The sequence below is a fragment of the Vulpes vulpes genome, chromosome 1 (assembly GCF_048418805.1).
Source record: "Vulpes vulpes isolate BD-2025 chromosome 1, VulVul3, whole genome shotgun sequence".
Lineage (NCBI taxonomy): Eukaryota > Metazoa > Chordata > Mammalia > Carnivora > Canidae > Vulpes > Vulpes vulpes.
In genome coordinates, this window is record NC_132780.1 from 187,601,711 (window position 1) to 187,628,870 (window position 27,160).

At 34.4% G+C, this 27,160-nt stretch overlaps 1 long non-coding RNA gene across 1 annotated transcript; it reads left to right on the top strand.

Moving 5' to 3' along the window:
- Nucleotides 1-1,900: 1,900 nt before the first annotated feature.
- LOC140595534 (uncharacterized) lies at nt 1,901-23,053 on the top strand. Its single transcript, XR_011997268.1, has 3 exons — nt 1,901-1,974; nt 15,092-15,150; nt 22,346-23,053. It is a non-coding gene; the product is annotated as an uncharacterized lncRNA (long non-coding RNA).
- Nucleotides 23,054-27,160: the final 4,107 nt, after the last annotated feature.

Consider the following 27,160-nt stretch of genomic DNA (forward strand, 5'->3'; position numbering starts at 1 on the left):
TCTGTCAGAGGAAAATATAGGAGACATTAGAGTAAAAGACAATTAAAAACAAAACAAAAACATAACAACAAAGCTTTGTGAGAGCAGCTTATACTAACAAAAAGTTGTTAGCAGTTGCAAGAGTAATTACTCCAGTAGAGAGTGCCAGTGAAGGGCGATATAACTGAGGCTGGGACATACGATGTAACATATTTTCATAAAAAAATGATATGTAACATTGAGGTGTGCTCATTTGGGAACGTTTGGTTTATTGTGATATGTCTATTGAATATTATCTGCTACTGGCTTTCCTTTTCTTTTAATAATAATCTCTGTCCATTGACTTTAGATGTGAGGATTTGGTGGAGAGTTGAGATACACTAGTTTTTCAGGTAAGGATTCTAAAAGACTAAAATAATGCTCTTTGTGAGTAATTTAAGCCTACTGTGGTAGCAATGAGTTGGAAATAAAAATATATAGTAAGTGTGTGTGTGTGTGTATGTGTGTGTGTGTGTCACAGTCTATTCATTTGAGCTATTGGATTTTAAATGATCAAATATTATCTTTGCCCTTTGACAGTTTGATGACTTAATTAGGCAATATGAATTATGGTTCAACTATTCCAGTCTTTTAAAGTCAAAAATAGAACTCCATTCTGAATGGCATATGCTAGCAGAAAATAACATGAAACTGTTTTCTGAACTTAGGATGTCCTCACTCAAGTAATATAAAAATCAAATGCAGACTTTGGCTTATGTGCTATAGTTTCCTTACCTTGAGTTGGAGAAGGACATTTATGAAATCAATTCTGTTATGGAACAGTTAACAGTTTTGATTTCTTCCTGTCAAATCAATTACATAGTTTTCTTCTAAATACAAAAGAAAATAAAAACTCCAGGCAGCTTAAACCTGACTCATATTGACCCCATTCAGTGACTTTACTATTAACTTTCTAATGCATTAGGAAATAAGGACAAGAAATTGGATTAATAATAGTATCCTATAGTATTCCTAGTACTCCTTTGTCAAAATTTGTGCTTGATTTTTCTGCTGTGTTTTTGGCTTTCTAGCAGTCTGTATTTCCAGAACTGTTGGTTGATATAATCCAATGTAATTCCTTGGATCTGGTATAGCTCCTCCTCTGAAAACTTCTGTCATGGTCATAATGTTATTTCAGAGACCCCTCTATTTCAGGCTACGAGAAAAACAAAGCAGAGAAAAAAATATGGACATTTTAAAAATAAATGCCATCAACCACAGAGAATTGCATATGATTTGGTGATGTTGCATATAATTTTATGTAAACTATTACTGCTAAAGGAAAGCAAATAAAAATAATAATGCCCTGCTAAGTTTGGATCTAGTAACCTCTTTCTGAGAGGAAATTCAAAGGCAATTCCATGGACCTTCAGCAGGAAAAAGAAAGAATCTATAAATAATCACATTTGTGACTAAAATTTACATGTTGAATTCAGATTATTCTTTATACATTTGGATATAAAAAACTGTTAACAGCTGGTATCAGAGTTCTTTTAATTTTTATTGAGGAAATGGTTTGATACAATCACCTGACATGGAAATGAAATCCTAAGAGGATGGATTATCAGAAGCCAAACAAAGGAAAAAGTTTAACTTCTCTTTATTATAAACAAGAATTTGAGGGGAAAAGAGCACAACAGAGAGAAAGAGAAAAAAGTGTAGATGAACATTTTTAAAAGCAGAGATGTCTCGAGTGTTCATTATTCTGAAATGCAAACTCCCTGCTCTACCTCCCCCAATCCTCAGTAAAGCTTTGAGAATCCTGTTTTACAAGTGGAGAGAAGAGACAGTCTTCCAAAAGTAAGTATGTATTGGTTTCCTATTGCTTCTATGACAGATTACTGTTAACGGCTTAAAACAATATACATTTATTATCTTACAGTTCTGGAGGTCAGAAGTCTAAAGGGGGTCCTACAGGGATATATGAAGATGTCAGCAGGGCTGGAAGCTCTAGGGGTAATCTATTCCGTGTCTTTTCTAGGTTCTAAAGGCTTCACTTCCAAACTAATGGCATCACATCTTCAAATCTCTGTCTCTGCTCTCTGCTTCTGTCTTTAAGTCTCCTTCTCAGACTGACCTGCTTTCCTCCTTCCATTATAAGGATCCTTGTATTCACATTAGGTACAGTACAAAATCCAGGTTAATCTCTCCATCTCAAGATCTTTATTCACGACTGCAGAGCAAGGTAACATATTCATAGGTTCTGGAGATTAGTATGTGGACATTTTTGAGTGTCTATTGCTCTGTCTACCACAGGGCCCCTGTTGGGAAGAACAGAATGTGCAGATGGAACAGTGTCATGATCTCTAAAATGAACCAATTCAGTGGAAGCAGGGAGCTTGAAGCCAGAGGAGATCATGAGAATGTGCCTTTCATAGTTTTTGAGCAGGACAATAGCATGATCATAATATCTATGCTTTGGGGAGATAATTTTGTGATGATATGAAAGAAGGATTGTAGCATAAAGATAAATAACAAAATAGTTAACAGTTCAAGAGAACAATAGGTTTGTCACAAAGCAGTACATGATTAATCACCAAAAGAATTCCAAAGACAATAATTGCTATTGGAATTTTTAAAGTGTAAATTTGGATAATGATGATTAGTGAAACTGTTCTAATGAGGCCAAGGACATGCATTTGATTTTTCTGTGGGTCAGAATATTCCATGGCTGAGTTAAATACAGCCATGGGAGTGTAGGAGAGTCCTAAGGAAAATCAAGTAAGAAAACAAGGTAGAATGGTACTAATATTTCATCTCTATTGAAAAAAGAATCCCAGTTTTTATGCTTTTCTAATAATAACTTAGTACTTTACATATTAAAGATGGTACTTTAGTCATATAATTAGACAAAATAGGTTTTATAAGATTCATACTTTTGTAAATATAAATACATTTAATAAAGATTTGTATAAATAACATTTACATAAACTCTCTAATACTCCAAATTATTTCTTGCATGAACTTTGTGAAAAATCAGTATGCTGTTTTTCTCCCTAAAGGGGAAATTTATATAAAAATAATTGTAATTATTCTTTGTAGTTATAGTATAAAGTTTGCTTGATGAACATAAATTTAGATCAAGAAGAATTAGGAAAGGCCAGTGGTATAATATATAGAATAATGGCTTCTGTTTTATAAAATAGAAATAATAATGCCTACTATTAGGATTGTTTTGAGGATTAGAGGTTATTTGTATATTATAGGTATACCCCAAATGGTATTTTAATTAGCTATTATCCTGATTCAAAGGCTCAATGTCAGTAACCACCTAATACATCCATCTCCATAACAGGGACACATTTGTTTTTAGAACCAGAGGGATTAAGTTTAAAATATAATTTTAAAACCTCTTATAATTGACTCTTCTCTCATTATTTAAAAAATATTTTCCCGCTCTTTTCTGTCTTCTATTGTTTTTGTTAAGATTGTTGGCTGTCTGACCAAGTGTCTTTCCTCTATTGGTAACCTGTCTTTTCTCTCTGGTTGACAAGTGTAAATCACAAATGTTACATGGGTAATGTGAATAGCTACAAGTGTCATGGTATTAACATGGTGAAAATGAACCAATGCTCATAACATTCTTGCTGATATTAGATTTTTTTTCTTTTGAGACTGTAGAAAATCACATAATGAACACATTTCTCAATATTTACTTTCCAAACTGCCTTAAAATAGGTCCTCATCCTCCATTACTATATTTTGTTACTCATGTAGTGTTCTTTAGAGGATTGACTGCTTCCTAATTTTGAATTTTATATGTATATATTATCTTTCCTCCACTCCACACATACGCAGAATGTTAACTGCTCTATCACATCAACTACCTTGCTGTTTTGGTGGCTTTATTCACAATAAAATTTCTAAGCATATTAGTTTGCTAGGGCTGTCATAACAAACTACTAAAGGCTGTGTGGCTTAAACAAAAGTAATTTATATTCTCAATGTTCTGGAGGCTAGCAGTCCATGATCAAGTGGTAGACAAGTTTGATTTTTCCTAAAGCTTCTCTCCTTGCCTTGAAGATGGCCACCTTTTTTGTTGTGTCCTCACAGCCTTTTTTCCTCTGTGTATGCACATCCCTCCTATAAGAACACCAGTCACATTGAATTAGGATCCCAGCCCTAAAGTGTCATTTTAACTTAATTTTTTAAAGACCTAACTCCAAATATAATCAGATTCTGAAGGTACTGGGAGTTTGAGCTTCAATATATGAATCTGAGAAGGACACAATTCAGTCACTGAGAAGAGGAATCTGATTGGCTTTGGTTCAGCTCATGGTCACACAGTCAGAATAGTAAGGAAAAAGGAAACAATACTCAGAAGGAGAAAAAGTGCTAGTCATTTAAAAAAACAAAAACAAGAAACTGATAGTCACCATGTGTTTCCTAAGGAGGAATTGAAAGGCAGCTATTCTATGTTGCTACTTAATTGCAGATACAAAAGCTCTAGTTTCAGCCCATTTTTCACTGTGGTAAAAAATACATGAGATAAACTTTAATTCTTAGCCATTTTTAAGTATACAGTGTAGTAGTGTTGACTATCGGCAGTGTTCTACAGGAGACTTCTAGAACATTTTTTATCTTTCAGAACTGAAACTCCAATCCCATCCAACAGCTTTTTTCCCTTCCCCCAGAGCCCACTATTGCCCCCTCAACTAGCACTCTAAGTTTAACTATTTTAGATACATTGAAAGTGGAATCATACCTTGAAAGGTCTTTCTACAACTTTTTTCACTTAGCTAATATCTTCAATTTTCATTTATGTTATAGCATAGTTGTGGTTTTTTCCTAAGGCTGAATAATTAGTTTCAGCAATTTTTAAAAAGGCAACAATAAATTATATCAAAAATTTCATCACCTTACTCCAAATTTCTCTTGCCACTTTTTCTTTTTTGAATTTGCCTCTTCTTTAAGTGTCCAAAGTTGTTTTTAATGTAGGTATTTATGTAGAAAATACCATTCAACCATATATGAAAGTATTTCTGTGTTTTCATAAAACTGGTAACTGGGTTTACTTTCAGCTTTTCTCTCCTTTTTTCTTCCCTTTCTCCCTCCCTCCCACTTTTCCTTCCTTTCTTTATTGTGTATTTATTGAGTGCCTGCCTACCTTGTGTCGGCCTTTGGCGTAAGAATTGAAAATTGAAGAAAAATTCTATTGTAGCAAAACTTTCCAGGTCTTATATATCTGAGGATATTTTATTATGCCTTCACATTTTAATTACGCCTTCACATAGAAAATTCTAGATTCCAAGTTTTTGCTCTTTAACGCTTTATGCCTTCATATTTTAATTATGCCTTCACGTAGAAAATTCTAGATTCTAAGTTCTTGCTCCTTAACACTTTAGAAACACTTCTTCATTGTCTTTTTGCATCCAGTGTTGCTACTGAAAAATCTGAAGTCAGTCTAATTCTTATTCCTTTGTATATTACCTATTCTTCCTTTTTGTAAGCTTTTAAAAATTCTCTCTTCATCTTTGATATTAAATAATGTTACTCTAATATGTCTCAGGGTGGATTTTTCCTTTGTTTCTTTTTAGCACTTTATGAGCCTTTTCAACCTGAAATATTTCAGCTTTTTTGAAAAAAATTCTGGAAAATATCTCTTCATTGTTTTTTAAAATGTTTCCTCCTAACCAAAGACTTTGAGAAGCAGCCAAGTAAACATTGAGAATCCATTTGATCCATATTCTTGGAATATTTTATTCATGGTTCAATTATATAGATTATATTTCTCTTTCTCAAAATCCAGTGATACAAAATGATCCTGTAATGAATGATAATGTACATGCTTTCTATCTGTTTTCAGTTTTCAGAATCAACATATAAAGAAAGAGTGAAAGAACTCATAACTGTTAGAGAATAAACTGCAAATTCAATAAAACTTGACAGTAAAATAATGGTACATCTGACTGAGATTGGGAGGTAGAAGGAGGAAGATGAAATAGAATGAAGTACAGAAAGAAATACTAACTTTTTTTCATATGTATAGTTCGGAGTTAGGAAATGTAAATAAAGAATGAGATGTTTCATGAGATTACTTAAAACTTTCAAGTAAACCTACAAAACATAATCTAATAAACACTGAATGGGGAGGGGAAGGTGCAGGTGGAGTGAGCTCATCGTTTTTGGCAGAGAGAATAGTTGATCAAAAAACGGAGGTGTAAAGGCACATGCACATTGTTATATGCTTATATAGATGACCTCTAGAAGATAACCTAGAATCCAGATAATCTTTGTTATAACAAAGATAACCTCTAAAAGAAGTAAGGCCAGAAATGGTACAAAAATAATTGTTATCTGTGGGAGTGGAACTGGGAGTGGAAGACAGGAAGAAAAATTGTTTTTAATTTTAAGCCCTTCTATATTTTAAATTTTTTTCTTCTATTACTCTTATGATAAGAATAAAATAAAAAGACTTTTTATTTATAAAGAAATGTCTTCTTGGGGAAAGACAAACATTATCTTTAGAATAATTTTTTTTCTATTTCTATATTCATATCCTTAAACAAAATATTATCTGATTATCTTCAGATTACTCTGTCTCCTGATCATGACAGAAAGCTTATTACTATTTAAAAAGAAAGAAAGAAAAAGAATGCTAGAATTCATCTGCTCAGTTAGGTTAGGACTTTATGGGTACTTGTTCTTTCTGTCCAACCTGTAAGTCTTAATTTAAATTTCCCATCTAAAATTGTCCTGGACTGTTACCATGCAGACAGGTACGAAAGTTCAAAAATAAAATTTAATAGATCTTTATATTTTGAACCCTCTAATAAAAGTAGTAAGGGTTTATTTTCAAGTGCCTTCTGTTAGGATATTTACTTATACATTGGTGTCTTTTGTAATTTATCCTTCCTCATAGTTACTATTCAGTGCATTTATTTCTTGTGGCAGCACGCATCTAGACATACTTAAAACTAATTGCCTGAGTCTGGAGGTGAACAGTTTTTCTATTCTATTTGTCCTTGTTCCAGTGAATGAATGTTAGATTTGTTGTTTTTTTAAGAGTCTCTCTAGTCAGCAGGTAAATGTGCTTAGGATACCACTGATCCATGCATTTTCTTGAACTGATATTAAAATGGAATGAATTTTTCAAAGGCTATTTTGTCATTAAAAGCTTAAACAAGCTACATAAAGAAAGGAAATAACACAGGATTGCAAAAGTCAAATAACTAATCATATGGATACTTAGTTATTTCATCTCTAATCCTAGATTCCATTCCTTCTTATTTCCTGATAGTGTTTAGAATGATTTATGTTCACTCTTGTATTTAGGGCTAAGGCATTTACATTACATCACCAAAGAAAAGAGAATAAATATTTGAAGAAGACCATTGCCTTCATATCTCAAGTCTCAAATTATCCTAGTCAAGTAAGTCAAATTCACTCAAATCTTTGAGTATCAAAAGCCTACTCTGTCCAGTATAGTGCAAAATACTATAGAGAATGAAAAAGAAATACTAGTTCCTGTCTTTGGAATTTTAGCCATCTAGCTGTGGGACAGAATTTAGATAAATGAAATCAACGTAAGATAAGAACTTGTAATGTAACACTCCAGTGTTGCAAATGTAAATATTCTAACAATGCAGAAATGGAAACTCTCAAAGTGAGCCAAGGTAGTAAGTTAGTCATGGGAAAAGTATTGCTACCTCAGATTAAGGAATTGTTTACTTAGATTAGTTGTTGGAAGGAAATGGGCATCCAAGAAAGAGTAACACTGGACATTTGGAAAAAGCATGGCTTATCAGCTCATTAGAATATATAGTGGTACAGGGAGAGTAGAGTTTTGTGTTAACAGCTCCTTTCCTGCCTCTTCTGTGGTGAAAACTCCTTGATCTTACTTTTGTCTGATTCACTCAAATGATGGATATGGTAGTTGTTAGTTCCCTTATATTTTCTTTAAGTTATCCTTGATCTTTCAATAAAGACATGTTACAAATGTCAATTTCTCATTTAACTATCGGGATGATGGTATCCTAGGGAGGATTAACAAGAAGTACCTGACCAATGTTTATGATAAAGTAGATAATGAATCAACAGAGTTAATTCTATGAAGCCAAACAGTGGTAGTGGAGGCTGCCACTAGATAAGGACAGTTGTGATCAGTGTTTCTTTTTTTTAGATTAATTAATTAATTAATTATTTTAATTGGAGTTCAATTTACCAACATATAACATATCACCCAGTGCTGTGTGCATCCTGTCAAGTGCCCCCCTCAGTGTCCGTCACCCATGTGATCAGTGTTAAAGTAATCTTTGGAGGGTCATCAGCATCAAAGTAGTAGTGCTGGTCTAAGGAGGAAACTGCCAACAGAACACAAGAACACATGGGTGGTAGCACCTGGAAGATTATCAGAACTCATTTGGGCATAGTTTGGCAGGGATCTGGTTTCTAGCAATGAAACCAGCAGAGGCTCAATCCAATGTATTTTGGGACACATTGGTGACCATCATTTATTCTGCAGGTTGCTACTGATTCCTATTTGCGTATTTACCACAACAAATAGGAAAGCTATCTGGTGTCCCAAGATTTAATAGAATTCTGAGTAGTGGTAGATATTTTAATCCAGGGATAGAAAATAGTAATGAGTTGGAATTAATAGATTTTTTAAATGTGGAGATAGTAGTCAGTTCTCACTCAGATGCTCCATCTATAAAAGGAGAAGATTGAACAAAACAAGGTCTAATTTTTTTTCTGGTAAAAATCTATTAGTCAGCCCATCACTGAGCCATACATATTTTCCATTCATTCTCCAGGGCCAAAGAAAAGATCATTGATTGACTCTGCTCTGCCCGCCTGCCCTCGACTCTCAAACTCAACCTTAAAAATATATTTACATAAAACTTTAGAAATTGTGTCACTTCATTTAGTTCTCTTGAAAACCATGCTGATTGAATTTAACGTTCTTAATCTATGTTTTGAAAAGATTAATATAAAACAGGATCTATATTTCAAACTTGTTCCCATGATAAATTAGTGCCTGAAAGCCACTAGCTTGGATAATGGCTCCACTACCTAAAATAAATGAAATAAATGTATTTTTCCATATAAAGGAAATCGTGTTTTTTTGTAGAAAGCATTAAAGGATAAAGTATGAAGAAAACAAAAATCCTTAATCTAAAAAAATTGTCCAAAATCCAATGTGTTACAAAAACAAGAGGTAACATTTCCTACGTTTCAGTTCTGATGGTTTCCTATACTGAGGTAGAGTATATTAACACCATTAAACATATTTAATGTGTGTGTGTATAAAATGTGAGTATATATGTATATATATATATTTTTACTTAACGTGAAACCCTAAGTATTTTCTCATGTTAGACAATATTCTTTGTGGCTTCCAAATTCATTGTATCTCTTACTATATTTTATATGATTTTTCCCTATTGTTATATGTTTAGTTTATTTCCATTCTCCACTTTCTTAAAAAAAGCTATAAATAATATTTTCAAATACATGTCTTTGACTACATTTATAATGATTTCCTTGGTTTATCTATACAAAAGGGAATATATGGGTCAAAAATATGAACATAAGTTCTAGGATAAATGACATCAAACTCTCCTTCCAGAAAAGTTTTACCAGTTTACATTACTGCAAAAGTATGAGTGCTTGTCCTCATAGTCTCTTGCTATGGAACAAGTAATATGTCATTTTGATAGATGAAAATATTATTTTATTGTAATTGTATACTGTAGGTCTTTGGCTATATTTTTATGTTTGCTCACTGGAGAAAATGGGTTGCTTTTTTATTGTTAAATTCTGAGAGTTCTTTATATATCCTGAATATAAATCCTTTAGCAAATAGGTGATTTGCAAGTGTTTTGTCAGTTTGTAGCTTTTCTTTTTATTCTCTTAACAGCATCTTTTGAAGAGCTTCATTCATACACTAATATTTGATGCCTTGGTATCACTTCCCTTAAATTTTAAAAGGAGGAGAGAGGGAGAATGAAAGAAGAAAGATGGAAAAGGAGAGAGAGAAAGGTGAAGGGAGGAAAGATGAGAGAGAGGAAAACTGGTTGGTTTATGATTGAGTTACATGCTCATTTGTTGGACAGGGCAAGATGGCACTTTGGGATTTTCATGAAAACTGCACAAAATGGATATTCATTAAAAAGTATAAGAATAGGGTAATAGGATGTGATTTTATCTGATGAAAGTAATGGGCCCTTTGGGTAGAAAATGCACAAATGCAGCACATGATACATTTTTCATAAAAATACATTCACAAAAATGGTCAGAATAAGAACACTGGTTTGATAATTCTAAAAATACAACTGCATGGTTTATAATTTGGTTTATTATAATTGAGCAATATGACTCAGCCATTTTGAGTCAGATTAAAATATTGTTTTCCTTTTGGAAAAGCTTTTGAAAAATGGAGAATTCTTCTTGGATATTTAAGCCTTTTACTAGGCTGTATCTTAAAATAGCTACTTGCTTTTCATTTTTACTTGGAGGCATTATAAGATCTTTCAGATTTCAGGCACTTAAAAACATTTCTAGAGGGGCACGTGGGTGGTTCAGTCAGTTAGGGATCTGCCTTCAGCTCAGGTCATAATCCTAGGATCCTGGGATTGAGCCCCATATCAGGCTCCCTGCTCAGCAAGGAGTCTGCTTCTCCCTCTCCCTCTGCCTGCTGCTCCCCCTTCTTGTGCGCGCGCTCTCTCTCTCTCTTGCTCTCTCTCTCTCTGTCAAATAAATAAATAGAACCTTAAAAAAGACCCAAAACATTTCTAGGGATGCCTGGGCAGTGCAGTCAGTTAAGTGTCCAACTCCTGGTTTTGGCTCAGGTTGTGATCTCTGGGTCGTAGGGTCAAGACTCTCATTGGGCTCTGTGCTAAGTGCAGAGTCTGCTTGAAATTCTCTCTCCGTCTCCCTTCCTCCACTAAAATAAATCTTTTAGAAAAATTTCTAGGTAACTATCTGATTTTATCCTCCACTAAAATAAATCTTTTAAAAAATTTCTAGGTAATTTTATTTGGTTTTATCTTCGATTCTTATAATTCTAAGATTGGAATACACTATCTCATTCATAAATCACATCTGTACTTATTTTCTTTTTTAATTTCTTCTATGTATATCCCTTAAGTTTATCACTTGTTTTACTGACCAGATATTCCATAACATCATTTCAATAATATATTGCTTCTATCCATTCAATAGGATTGAATGATTCCTGTCACTTAAATAATGACTTGATTAGTTCTCCTACAGAAGAGTAGAGCCTGCTCTACTTTTATTTAGTGGTTGCTGGTATCACTGAGACCCATTCTAAAATTATTGATCTGGGTCTCTGGGTAAAGAAGAGCATAACACAAACCAACTTAGGATATTTATTTACAAACTTTAGGCTGTATATATTGGTTCTGAGACTTCATCCTCATGTAACTGCATTGGCCACATCCTCCATAGCTGAGACATGGCTTAAATGCATATCTGGTTTTTATTTCCATTTAATAACCACCACCACCACCACCCCTTTTTATTATTATTATTATTATTTTTTTTTAGAATTTTATTTTATTTATGATAGTCACAGAGAGAGAGAGAGAGGCAGAGACACAGGCAGAGGGAGGAGAAGCAGGCTCCATGCACCGGGAGCCCGACGTGGGATTCGATCCCGGGTCTCCAGGATCGCGCCCTGGGCCAAAGGCAGGCGCCAAACCGCTGCGCCACCCAGGGATCCCCAACACCCCTTTTTAAACAGACTTTCCTTTAAATACAGTTATATCCCCAGCCAAAGAAAATTCCTCTCCCTTTTCCCCTCACTCTAAATATGAACTAATTTCAAGGACATTATATGATTGTAAAACAAAATATTTCTTTTTAATTGTATATGATATCTGTTATTACTCCTCTTACTTTCTGTTCTGTATCCTCAGTCTGTTGTACTGTTGTATAGTAGTCAAATCTTGTCTTCCAGGTGCCACATTTAGAATTTTCTCTTCATTTTTTACTTCTTCATTCTATAACCCTTCAATAAATATGGCAAAAAAAATTCTCATGAGAACAGATGATGATCTTCTTGTACTTCTGGAACATCTGTCCCAGGGGTGAGATTGTCTGACTCCCTGCTTGTTCTGCTTTCTTCTTTTGCTTTGATCTATTTATTTTTAATGGAAAATTTTCTCATTACAGTAATTTTATTATTATTTTAAAAATCTTTTCCTCATATTTTATTGGGATTAATTTGTTGGCCTGTGGAGACTTGATCTTAGGGAATGCTATTTTAAAATTCTTTAAAAAGCTGACTTTTGCTTGCAGACTGCATCCTAGTTAGAGACAAACTGCTGTTTGTTGAAATCTTCTTTTAGTTTTCCTAAGTGATGGAAAATTGAATTGGTTGGAATTTCCTTAAACATCATTTCCATTTATGTAAATCTTCCTTAATTGTGACCCATCAGAATTAGTCTAAAAAGAGTTCAGATTGCTTACTCCTGTAGAAGCCTTAAGTAACCTTTTTGTAATTTTTTAAATTAATTTTTTATTGGAGTTCAATTTGCCAACATATAGCATAAAACCCAGTGCTCATCCCACCAAGTGCCCCTCTCAGTGTCCATCACCCAGTCACCCCAACCTCCCACCCACCTCCCTTTCCACTACCCCTTGTTCGTTTCCCAGAATTAGTTGTCTCTCATGTAATTATTTTAACGTTTATTACAGACTTTTTTCTGGTGCTTTTATGGAATTAAACTTTACACATTAAATGCAAATAATGTGTTGGGGTACATTTTTAATATCTTAAATTTTTTTATTTTTATTTTATAGAAAGAAAAAAATCCTATTTTGATATAATGTTAAAAATATCTGTTTGTGTTTTAACACCATTAGAACTGTGTGAACATGACTTAATTGACCTTGTTGCAGCTTACCTTGCCTGGCAAAGGTAAGACTATGAAACAGAAATCATTTGAGTGTTTATTGCAGGATATTCCTATAGATCAATTTTATCAGAGACAATAGTCTGCTTGCCTGGGGGGAACTGTTTATTTATTAAATAAGAATTTACTTATCAAGATTCATTTGAAGACCCTCATTTTGCTGCATTTACCAACTTGAAACTGTTATATCACAAACTTTGTTCAATCCTAACCAATTTCCTACCTCAAAAACCTTGCTTAAAACCACTTGATCTGAGCCACTTTCAAATTCTCTTTTCTGACACACTTCTAAGATTCTGTGAAGGGGGCATTCACCCTATTTGTATAAATTCAAATAAACTTATTTTTCCTTGATTATCAAGTCACTGGGTGATACTTTAGTAAATTCAACAGTCTGGAGAAGTGATGTTTTGTAGAGCTTCATGCAATGATAGAAATATCCAGTATGGTAGTCACTAGCCACGAGTGCACTTGAAATGTGGCTAAGCATGACTAAGGAACTAATTTTTATTCTATTTAATATCAATTACTTTAAACTTAAATTTAAATATCCACGTGTGGCTAGAGTCTACCATATTGGGTAAGATAGATTTTGGAGGTTTCACTGAGATTCAACTGAGACACCATCTTAGCCACATCTTACATGGCTAAGACACTCAAACCCAGAAACAGTGCTCTATTGATGTTTCTTGAGCTCAGTGGTCTCTGGCTATGACACGGAAAAGGTAAATCTTGCCAATTATTTTTCATGTCATAAGAAATGCCAAATTTATATTCTCTTTCAGGAAACAATTTTTTATGCATATCTTTATTATCTGATGAGATTTGAAAGCTTTCATCCTTACTGAAAATCTGCTTTCTTGCTAACAACTCTATTCGTCTTTGTCTTAGTCTTTGTGTGTGTGAGAGAGACAGAGACAGAGACAGATAGAGAGACAGAGACATACATGTAGAAAGAGAGAGGCATAGAGAGAGTGTGTGTCATAAAAGGAAAGAGAAAGAGCATAGGCTCCAATAAACCTATTTCTCAAGCTCTCCCCAGGGACTAAGGACTGCAGAAATAATCACTCTGGCTAGTTTCCTTTAGATAAATCTTGCCTTATGTTACTTATCAGTGAGAATCTTATAAGACTAAGGCAACTCTTGATTTATTTTTCCCTTGAGAATGTGATTATGGAAGATATCTTTTCTCTAGAACTTCTGTCTGCTGTCACAGATTTTCAGGTCTGTGTACTTGACTGACTCTGATGGAGAGGTTGTGTGATATGGCAGGTGCATGCCAATCATTTGAGGACCCAAGACACAAGGTGCCTCACATACTTTAGATGGATTGTTGCTAGACTTTCAAAGGTTCATCTCCTGTAAAATTAAATCTATGTACTTAGATCTTCTGTCTCTAACATTTCTATACTTTAATTGGTCAGATCTCCTGTCTCTAACATGTCTTTACACTTTAATTCAAGTGACTATCCTTCATAATTTCACCAAGTATAATTTAGGTTATAGTCTTACCTTGAGGAACTTTGACATGAAATTGTTCATTTGAGACACATGCTGTAATGAAGGGGAGCAAAATCTCAGATATCCAACTTTTACATTGATTTTATTGTTATGAGGAAGCTTCTAAAAGAAATTCCAATTTTTTTAAGACTTTATTTATTCATGAGAGACACACAGAGAGAGAAAGAGAGGCAGAGACACAGGCAGAAGGAGAAGCAGGCTCCACGCAGGGAGCCGGAAGTGGGACTCGAGCCCAGGTCTCTAGGATCACGCCCCGGGCTGAAGGCGGCGCTAACCGCTGAGCCACCCAGGCGGCCCTCCAATTTGCTTTTTAAAAAGATTTCTTTGCATGAGACAAAAATATGAAAAACGTGTAACTTTTTTTTAAAAGATTTATTTATTTATTCATGATAGACGTAGAGAGAGAGAGAGGCAGAGACACAGACAGAGGGAGAAGCAGGCTCCATGCCAGGAGCCCGTCGTGGGACTCAATCCGGAGACTGCAGGATCAGGCCCTGGGCCAAAGGCAGGCGCTAAACCGCTGAGCCACCCAGGGATCCCCATAACTATCTTTAAAAAAAAAAAAATTCCCAATCACAACTTAAACCTAATGGCTTTTATTTTATTATTCCTTTGTTTATCTTTTGACCCTTATTACATTGTCTCTACTCCTCTTTTGTTTCTTCTAGGTATCCAGAAACCCATGAAATTCAACTGTCTTGTAAAGTTAAAGCTCTTTTAAAAAAAGGTAAGCTTTTTATTTTATGGTCGATTTTAAGCTCCAAGTCATATCAAGACTGGTCTAAGCTGAAAGCCATTGCCAAAGATTTTCAGAAGCTTAGATAAGATAAGCAGACATTTGCAGAGGAATTTAAGATATTTCTTAGAACATAAAATTCAGGCTCCAAGATAAATATTAGTTGGTTCATATTGTAAGAGGAATTCTATGTGCAAAAATTGCATGAAAAAGGAAGATGAGGAAGACCATAGGGTTGCTTGAGAATACTCTGAATTACACAGGAAACCAGAAGGATTTAGAGAAGCTGTGGAATTGATAAATTAAAAGCTCTCCAAATGGTATTTTTCTTCAGATCTCTTATTGATAATCAGATCACAGCTTCCTAGATAAACTGAACTTTGGTTCTCTGGGTTTGTTTTGTTTTGTTTTTGTTTAAATCAAGCCCAGGTAGAAGATTACTACATGGTAATAAGTTCTTTGTAGACAAAAAATTCTATGATATTGGCAAAAAGCTGGGGGATGAACTCATTGAGGTTCAGATTTATCTAAATTTTCATAATATCATCAAAAACTAGAAGCTAAGAAATACCTCAAGTCAATGTAATAATCAAAAGCCAAAGAGGCAAAGAAGATTAGTCATACCTTATACTGGTCCCTGCGACACTCCAATTCTCCTAATAAAAAAAACCCCTGTGATTGAGAACATAGATTTGTTCAGGACCTTAAGCCCAAATAAATGAGTCATATTTATACTCTGCTTCTCAGAGGTACCAAATCTCGATACTACGTTATCTTCAGTACTAACATTATAATCACATATTTTCTTTCTTTTGTGCCCCTTTAGGTCAACATAGTCAATATCTGGTAGTGGCTCCCTCTCCCCTCACCACCGGGAGGTTCAGCAATTCACTGGGCAGTTCTGCCTTGGGGATTTACTGTGGCACTCTCTTATTTTCCACAGGTTTTAAATTAGAACTTTCAGGATTCTTAATTTTTCTTATCTGACATGTAGACCAATTTTTGTTATGTTCTCAAGATGATGTGAACTTGAAGACTGACTCCTATTTTTAGTTACTAACAGACTTATTATAAACATCCCGAGAAAATCCTGATTTAGTATCATTTATCAACAGGTCATCTTAATTCTGAAACTGGAAAATTTTAGGCAAGACATGCCATGACATATTTCAATTAACTCTTAGAAGATAACTTGTTATCATGGAGCACCAGGATGGCTCAGTTGGTTAAAGACTATCTATCTTCTGCTCACGTCATGATCTAAGGGTGCTGGGATTGAGCCCTGCATCAGGCTCCATGCTCAGTGAGAAATCTACTTGTCCTTCTCCCTCTGCCCCTCCTCCTGCTGGTGTGTGCTCTCTCTTTCTCTCTCTTTGTTTCTCTCAAGTAAATAAATAAAATATTAAAAAAAAAAGAATTAACCTGTTATCAGAAGTAAATTTAGTCCAGATGGTAAAATTTTGTGTACTTGCCAGAGCTTTCAAATTAGCAAGAGATAAGAGTTACGTAGATACTCATATCAAGTAAGCCATTGGAGTAATTCATGATTTTGAAATGCTTTAGAAAAAGAGGATTTTTATAAATTATGGTTATACTACACACACACACACACACACACACACGCACACACACTCAATCTTAGTCCATTTGGTAAACTATAAAAAATACCATAGGCTGGGTGGCTCAAATAACATTTATTTCTCACAGTTCTAGGGTCTGGGAAGTCTCAGGTTGAGGTGCTAGTAGACTCAGTGTCGAATGAGGACCTGCTTCTTGGTTTATAGATTTCCATCTTCTCATTATGTATTCATAAGGCAGAAGCAAAGAACTCTATGATGTCTTTTTTGTAAGAGCACTAAACTGTTTCTAAAGCCTCCACCTTATAATATCATCACATTAGAGGTTAAGATTTCAGCCTTCAAATCTGGGGGGAGATACAAACATTCTATGCATATATCAAAACATTTACCACTTTAACCACTTTTAAATGTACCATTTGGTGGCATATCATGAAACCGTAACTCCTCATTGTCATCTCCCACTAGCCCTAGTAATCTCTATTCTATTTTATGTCTCTATGAATTTTTATGTACCTTATATAAGTGAAATCATATAATATTTTTCCTTGTGTAAAAAAAAATTTTCCTTGTGTATCTGGTTTATCTCAGTTAGCATCATAAAACATATTCATACAACATAAACTATTTTCTACAGTGACTGCATCATTTTAGATTCCTACCAGCAAAGCACCACTGTTCTAATTTCTTCACATCCCCACTAACCTTTGTTATTTTTCATATTTTTGATACTAGCCATCCTAATGAGTATGAATTGGTAACAATGAATGTTTTTGACCCCTGCCATTAACCCAGTTAAAATTGGTAACAGATTAAATGACTCCTAAATGCTCTTGTACTTCCTAAAGGGATGGCTATCATAAATGTTGAAGCTATGCAAAAACAGCATGAAAGCCAAAGGAAATGCCTAGATAATGAATATAGCAGGTAGGCCCTGATAATAGTCCTAGAAGCCAACTCTTTTTGAGAGACTGAAGGTAGCTATTATAGGATGCCACTGATTGACTCTAGGAGAAATTGCAGTTTTAAATTGCAATAAGATTATCTCTGACACTCCAGAGTGGACACTTGGTGACACTAGAGGATCTTAACTAGAATCTTGCCAAAATTTCACTTGAAACTACTCACCACAATAAAGACAAATACACCACTATAGTCACTCAACATTGGTGGGGATATTTTTACTAAGATTGCTAAGGGTATCTCTGGTACATGGCTATATAGAAGGGACATGGACAATAGTCCATGCCTCAAAGTCCCTGTGAACATTTTTAAAGGAGTTCATATAATTAATTACTTCTATTTTTTAAAATTGAGATGTAATTGAAACATTACATTAGTTTCAAATGTACAACATAATGATTCAATATTTGTATATATATTGAAATGGCTATCACAATAAGTCTACTTAACATCCTTCATCATTTGGGTTTTGAATATGTCATCCTAGTCATTGTTTACTTATTCTTAGAGTAGATCAAAACATTTCCTTTCTGGGAAGCTATGGTTCTGACAATAGCAAAAACACATTTCTTGATTTTATGTTTCCAAATCTCCAGTGATAAAGGTACTACTTTTATTAGGACTATTAAAAATTTTTGGAAAGTCTGGAGCTTAGAAACAAATTGTCATTCTTTCAACTGTGTGCTTTCTGTATTCCTTTATTTTTTTTTAAGATGTATTTATTTATTTAGAGAGAGAAAGCGAAAGCACGGGGAGGGGTGGAGAGTCTTAAGCAGACTCCTCCTTGAGTGTGGCGCCCCATGTGGGGCTCAGTCACAACACCCTGAGATCACGACCTGAGTCAAAACCAAGAATTGGCTCTCAACTGAATGTGCCACCACCACTCCACTTTCTGTATTCTTATTCACTCCTAGAATAAGGCCAACACCTGGATGCAGTTTGTTCATGATTTAGATTTGGGTTAAACATAAAATTGAACCAACTGCTGTGCTTGCAACCATTTTTTCTCAGTGTTAACTAACTCCTTTTAGTTCTAATCATTTATAATAAAACATTTGATTTTGTCAGTCATTGTCTCAATTATTAATGTATGGTTTTTGTTTTGGTTGCTATTTATTTATTTATTTTGTGGAAAACAGCACATCAGGCAGAAAACCAAAAACTAAAACCCCTTTTATGTCATACCTGGGAGGATAGGAAGAGAAGTTTCTGTAACACCCAGACATCACTCATAGGAGAGCATCTCTATATAACTGAACTTTCACAGAGTTAAGACTCAGCAAGTGAACCTGTGGAATTTATTAAATACCTATCTCATGTTACAGACCTTACAAACAAGGTTTACTATGTAGGAAGTTTTTGGGTTCCCTTATACGGTATAACATTTCATCTATTTCATGGCATTGTTACTATATATTCTCCCAACCTAACTACCCCTGAATAGTGCAAAACTATACAATAAGGCGAGGCATCTACATAGGGGTATTTTGCCTGAAAACTTGTCATTGAGATGTCCCCTACCATACATATCAAATTTGCAATACAGAAGCCTACTGACTACTATCAATAAATTGGACAGGTATCTGTTATCTTAGTAAATTGATGCCTGTTTCAGAGTATTCAGTAGTCTCTGATATCACTCAATCTACATTTGGTTCTACTATTTTACACTCAGAGAAAGAGATTATTATGTAACTTGTCAAGAAGGAGAAAAGCCCAGATCTCTTTGGAGATCTGAAAATTTAACTCTTTAAGGGAAATTATGAAGTTTCTTTTCTGTCCTAAGCCTCTTTATATCACTCCTTACTAGACACATGGTGTGGTTCAGAGATTTAAAAGGGAGTTAGATAATGTCAGAAATCCATAGAACTCCTTCTCTGTTCACAAAGTAAGAAGACTTAATACATAACTGAACTGGACTTCAGAGGTATTATATGTACCACTTTAGGAAAAGAATATGGTTTTTATAATCCAATAGATATTTCTATTTATTAGTACTAAGAGGGTCCAGGAAACAAATAAAGGAAATTATGAGATTAGGTAATTTAGGCAATGTGCCCATATCTAGTCTGTAGGCTTCATTGTGGATGCAGTCTGTTCTCTTGAATTATTTAGACGACCCTTCGTTTTTGGCTTAGGTGTGGACTATATAATCTTATCATAGTATTCTTAGTGTTTGACTTTGTTATAATGCTCAAATATGTAACCTCTAGAATTTTATTTTTTATTTTTTTATTTTTTTTCTCCCTTAGTGTTTTCTTTTTTTAAAAAATTTTACTTATTTATTCATGAGACAGACAGAGAGAGAGAGAGAGAGAGAGAGATATTGAGAGAGGCAGAGACACAGGCAGAGGGAGAAGCAGGCTTCATGCAGGGAACCATGTGGTTCCTGATGTGGGACTCAATCCCAGGTCTCCAGGATCAGGCCCTGGGCAAAAGGCGGCGCTAAACCTCCGAGCCACCTGGGCTGCCCCAACCTCTAGAATTTTAAATGCCTTTCATAGGCACTGTTCCATCAAACGAGAAAAGAACAAGAAAACCTGACATATGTATTGGTTGAAATGACCACCAACAGAACTCTGTTATGTAATGATGATTCTACAAACATCTATTTAATCATTTCCCCTTATGATAACCACCTATACTCAGGCTAAAGAATTAAAGAATGGTCAAAAGGGAAGGCCCAGTAATAAGACCATCTGTTTCAAAAGGACGTCAAAAAGATTTTAGACTAATTATGTCAACCGGATTTAGTTGCTTGTTCCATGAGAATTTTGCCTGGGAGAAATAAAGCCATAAACCCATAAGTAACTTTTGTTTTAGGCATTTCCTACAGATCAATTTATTGCAGACAAAAAAATCTCACCTGGGCATTCTGCTTACTTATTAAACAGGAATTTACTTTCTAAGACTTGCTTTAAGATACCTACTTTGCCATGTCTACCAATCCTAAACTGTTATAAACACAAATTTTTTATTGAATCATGATCAGTTCTCTACCTAGAAAGAGCCACCTTTAATCACTTGAGCTCAAACTTCAGTCTTATAAATATCTCATTTCTGACATTATTCTCCTGAGACACGGGTAAGACTGTCAAAGGGTGCTCTTCCTCAATGCAATGAGTCCAAATAAACTTGATTTGGTTTTATTAACAAGCTATTGGGTGATATTTTGAAGATTTCAGCAAAAAATTATACAAATACCTTTCTAAAAAGGTGGAATTTATGTTACTCATAAAGTTTTAGATTTAATGTTTTTGTGAAATGGATTATTTTAGGAGTTTAGAAAACTATTTTTTAGAGATAAAAAATTATTGACTTGTAAAATTTTCTCTTTTAAAATTTGTTCAAAAACTAAGTATATTATAGAAGTCTAATAAGCCAGAATTTTTGGTCAATAAGAGTTAATTGGTATTCTTTTCAGTAGGTATGAAGTTATTTCCATACATTAAACACATTTTGAAAAATGTAAGTGAGGTGAAAAAAATCAAATTTTGCTGCTTATTCAGTGGCATACATTTCCCAATCAAAAATAAGAAAAAAGGGGTAGCCCGGGTGGCTCAGCGGTTTGACGCTGCCGTCAGTCCAGGGTGTGATCCTGGAGACCCGGGATCGAGTCCCCTATTGGGATCCCTGCATGAAGCCTGCTTCTCCCTCTGCCTGTGTCTCTGCCTCTCTCTCTCTCTCTCTCTTTGTGTCTCTCATGAGTAAATAAATAAAATCTAATCTAAAATAATAATAATAAAAAAGAAAAATAGACAAGCTATCATTGACAGTGTGAAGAGAAAGAGGTATGGTGAAATGCAAAGAACTTTAGACACTAAGTAATAGAGGGCATTTAAATACAGTTCACATTTGGAATAAGGTTTTATTGAGATAAAGTTTGTTAAAATTAGTACTATAGCTATCAAATTAAGTATTGATTTTGTGTATTTATATATTGTACTGTCTGGAAGTGAAATGATGAAACTTAAGAGATTTGATGAAACTAGGATGAGGAGAAAGAGGACAGTTAAGTGACCCAAATTCCAGTTAAAAAAATGACTGACTGAAATAAATGAAAGAATTTTAGATATCAAGAGGAAAAATAAGAAATTTAGCTGTTTGAAATAATACTGTAACTGACTTCAAAGAATTGTAGATTCATTGCATTATACTTTTCCTTATTGGAAATAGGAGTTACATAAAGTTACTCTTTTATTTTTATTTTGTCTATGTTATGCTATTCCAAATGTTTCAACTATGTAGGAAAAGAAAATCAGAGACATTGACTGAATAAATAAGGTATATGACTGGTTGTCCAGGTGTTCTAGGATCTAGAACACATTAACAAAACTTATTTATTGAATAAAAATATAAATTTGGCCATTAACTGTCTTAGCAGTGATTTTCATTTTAGTACAATTATGCTTATATTCTTCCTAAAACTTGTGCATTGCAACATACTCCTTTTATAAATCCTGACTCTCAAAATATTTCTTTGAGATAGATAAAAAGATACGTTTCACTATTAATGAAGTGATAATCATTGAAGTCAAGTAGATTGGACAATATTATACACCGTAGAAATGTTTTGCAGATCCCCTCTGTATTTTCTTCATTGTTGATATATGTTATCAACATATTGATGTATGTTTTCTTTATAGATGTCATATTTTAAGGATGTGAATAGAATGGCAAATCACTGTATTACATGCTGACAATATTTCTTCAGTAGAAAACATCTCTGTTTCTCATCATTATGAAGAATCATACTTTTCATGTTTTAATACTCAGGAATACCCATAATAACCAGAGACCCAAGCTTCATTATGACCAATGTGAGAGAACGCATCCCTTCCCACAACAAAATTAAGAGTCCTCCCTTGAGCCATGGAAACCAATGGGCAGCATTTACTGATTGACTTACACCTGGAATTTGGACCAGTGACTATGGAAAGAAGGATGGATTTACCATGATTGCCTGTGGCCCAGTTCTTTGCTGGAGCTGGGGCCATTTTGCTCTAACCCATATGGTAGCAAAGAATGGATATTGGGAAGATAATCACAATATAATGCTGCCTGTCTCTAAACTGATGTTTATGCTGCTTCTCTGGAATTAAATGTGGACTCCTCCTTTCTTTCTGCTTATTGAAATACTTCTCATCTTGTAAGGATAAGGTAAGGACTTATTTTTCTTCTACAGGCTACCTTCTTTGACTGTCTCATCATTACTTTTTCCTTTCTCTGTTAGACTTTTATTTTTGTACCCCATAATGTATGACTGGATTACATGCTTTTATTTAAGGTTGACCAGATCTCTCTCTCTTTCTCTTTTTAATGGGTTGGGGGACATAAATAAATAACAAAACTTACCCTCATTTGTCAGTGTGCAGTTGTGTCATGTGGGCCCCTTTCATGTTCCAAGCCAGATTGTATGCTCTTAGTTGCAGAGATTTTGCCCTTTATTTTTCCTGGCCTCAGAGAATTGTGCTCCGAGTATACACAGCAGATTATTATTGTCTAATTCTTAATGATCCAAAAGACAGCATATCTTATTATTGTTATGTTCTTGGTTATTAACATTTTAAAACTTACTTTTAGAGTTTATATTTGGTTTAATCTTAAGATAATATTGATTTTAATAAAAACAAAAACACAAAACAAAAATCCCAAACCTTTAAAATGTCAGTTCAATCACACAACACTCTTAGTCTTAGCTTCATATATCTCATGTTAAGTAAATATATGTTATAAAGGAAGGAAGACTATATAGAAATTATTTTCACCTGGAAAGACATTCTCAACCATGCAAGAACTATACTCAAACTCTCTTGAGTGCTTAATAAATATTTGGTCTTATTACTCTCTAGTTCATGTTTGCTTATTCATTGGAAAATTAAAATAAATCCCCCAATTTTCATAATGATTTTATCATATATCAATCTTCTTTGTAACTCTTCTGAGAAAGGGTGGTCAATGAGGCATTCTATAAAGGAAGGTTAAAGGTTTTATGACTTTAATCTACATGTAAAATTCATAATTCCAAATACTTACAGTTTTCTTGGCTTGTTCTAATGGCTATATTTTTTAATTTATCTAGTGCAATGTCTAAATAAGTTATGAATTACTATAAGCCTCCTCTAAAATATTATTATTTGGATCATAGAAAAACAATTGATATGCTGTAAATTATGTAGTTGTTAATAGTATGAATCCTGGAGCCACACAGTCTTTGTTTGATTCCTAACTGAATGACATTGGACAAGTTACTTCTTGTTACTCAATTTTCTCATTTATAAAATGGTGATTATAAAAATATCTTTATCATAAGATCCTCATGAGGGTTTGATTTAACTTTATTTCTAAATATGGGTTTTATACAAAGAATTATAGAATTAGAGATGGTAAAGTATATTTATTCTTTATTGAAAGATAATTGCTCTTAGATACCACCTAGGTCACTATAATTAAAATGTCTCACATAAGTATGCAAGGCCATCTTTTTAGAATCAAAAGGAATAAATTAGCTGTCAGTCAGTTTGGAAGCAGAATAAAGAAAACAGCAGAAATCAAGGCAGTCTCTTTCCCTCCTTCTGTCTTATAGGCTGTGAGGTCTCTCTGCTAAGATACCTCTGTGTGTGTTTGTTTCATAATTCCCTTTCTGCAGGTAGACTTTCTCTGCTCCATTTGCTTATAAGACTAACACAGTTACTCCCACCTTGGTATTGCATCTGTATTGGGTCAAATGCCCGAGAGAAATTGACAAGAGTTTTTGAGTTCTTGGATTATTTTTGACAGAAATTACAACTGGTCCCACTTAGGTCAGGTAATTGCCCTCATCCAATCAATGAGACCCAGGGTCAGAGTGCCTCCTGCCCACTCAGTAGGGACTGTGGGGCCCACATTTCCTAAAACAAGTATGCGCTGATGGGGAAATTTACTAGCAAGTACCTGATAGATCTTTTTTAGAGATGGGCTTGAAAATTTAACAAAAGCCATGTGAAAACGAAGCAGAGAAGATCAATTAACCAACCTAATCAATTTAGTTTTAAAGTTTGGATGACATACATTTTCATTGAACACTTTTTGTAATGACAAGAGTTTTTTTTCTCAAATCATTATAGAAATTTTGAACATGAGTGTAAGACTATGCTTTTATGATCACAATTATGACCTTATACTAATCTCGTTTTTCACTCTAGAGAGCTTTACAAAATGATACACTTGGAAAATATTTTATCCAATTCTGGATGGGTAGTAACATTGAAAAATGCCATAGGAAATTAAAACCATGTAGGTAGTTTAATTAGATATGATCAATTACTTGAATGGAGTTTAGCTAACACTCTGAAAAGTATATAATTTCAAAACAGTGAGAATATGCTATAATTTACCCATGCTTCTCAGTCAGTGGACTTTAAGTATTGCTTCTCAGTGGGCCTTCCCATCTATCCCTTTAGCTTTACTTTTGCCACATGACTTGGAGAATGATGGCAGTCCTGCCTGCCCTTAGCATCACATGGCAGGAGCAAGAGTAAAAATGGAAGCTCATATATCAAATGTCTAAATATATAAAGTTACAAATCAGGCCAATAAACTATTATATAAAATGTGTTCCTTCCTCTTCCTTTGAAAATGGACCTTCATAATGATTTGAAAAGCCAAAGTTAGAAATCTCAGACTCCTTGAAGTTCTGCACTCAAACGAAATGGTCCACCCTCTTCTCTTCCTACCTCTGTCTCTATAAGGCACTAAACAACCATGCATGTGGTTGACTGATCTAGTGTCCGATCCTTGGACATTATCTCTTGGACATATCTACTCTTGGCCATTTCTCAGTCTGTGGTATGTACACCTGAGACAATCTACCCTTAGGAGGATGGAACAAAGGAGGAGATGTTTGCAGGGCAAGCAATGAGAAAATGCTATAATTTACCCCTGCTTCTCAGTCAGTGGACTTTTAGTGTCGCTTTCAGTGGAACGTTTCCATGTGTCACTTTAGCGTTACTTTTGGCGTATGACTTGGAGAATGATGGCAGTCTTGCTTGCCCTTAGAAGAATGAGGGCTCACACCAGACAATGAATCTGATAGTACTTTGATCTTGGACTTCTAGCTTCCAGAACTGTGAGAAATAAATGCTTGTTGTTTATAAGCAATTAAGACTATGGTATTTTTTGTTACAGAAGCCCAAATGGCCTAAGTATAATTCCCTAAAGCTGGAATGAATTCTCTTGCTGATCTGTTGTGAAGCATTTTCTTGACTTCCAAGCTCTTGCCTTCGGCAATATTTCACAGCATTTTAATACAAGGTATCCCCTTGGAAGGGTATAACTAAAATATAACTTAAGTTTTTGACCCTTATGTGTCTACTTTGTTTACAGGAAGCTGCCCATTGAAGCTTCTTTTCTTTCTTTGACATTATGGTGCTCTAGCCAGACTTTTGTATTCATAGCTTTCCAGGTAGGAAGTAAGCATTAGTCTCTCTGTTTAAGTATGTCCTATTCTCTTGGAGGACTATTGCCAAATTCTTTTAATATCAACCTTTGATGGTTAATTTTATGTGTCAACTGGAGTGTGCCACAGGTTCCCAGATTAAGCATTATTTCTGGGCGTGTCTGTGGGGGTGTTTCCAGATGATAGTAACATTTGAATTAGTGGACTTGGGAGATTGCCCTAGCCAATGTGGGTGGGCATCATCTGATCCACAGAGGGCCTGATTAGACCAAAAGCCTAAGGAAGGAGATATTTATCACTTTTTACCTGCTTCACTGAATGAGCTGAGACATCTCATCTTTGCCCTTAGACCAGAATTTATACTATCTGATTTCCTGAGTTTTCAGCTTGCAGATGGCAGATCATGGGACTTATTAGCCTTCATAATTGTGTGAGCCAATTCCTCATAGTAAATCTGAAAGATGATAGATAGATAGATAGATAGATAGATAGATGATAGATAGATAGATAGATAGATAGATAGATAGATAGAAGATAGATAGATAGATGATAGATGATAGATAGATCTCCTATTAGTTCTGTTTCTCTAGGAACCCTAATAGACAACCTCATAATTTTTCCCTCCAGTGGCAGCCCTGTAGTGGGCATATGAGCACCTGCAAGTTAATAAACGTCCAGCCAAGGAATAAGATGCTAAGAAACAGGAAAAATCACTTTTGTCGACCTGTTCCTTCTGTTATCTAATTTAATTTTCATATGAGTATTGAAATCTTTTGAATGATATTATTTTCTCTACTTTACAAATGAGTAAATGAATCCTCAGAAGTTAAGTGACTGACTCCAATTAGCTACAGGTTCATTCTAGAGTAGAGCCATTTTTTTACATCTATTTCCAGATTTAAGATTCAACTCTTTATACCAAATCGCATACCTTAAAAGTCTGTTGACCTCTGGAATCAATATATTTCTTAGATATTTAGGACTTAAATAGAAGAAAAATAAATCCTGAATAAGTGATTTAATA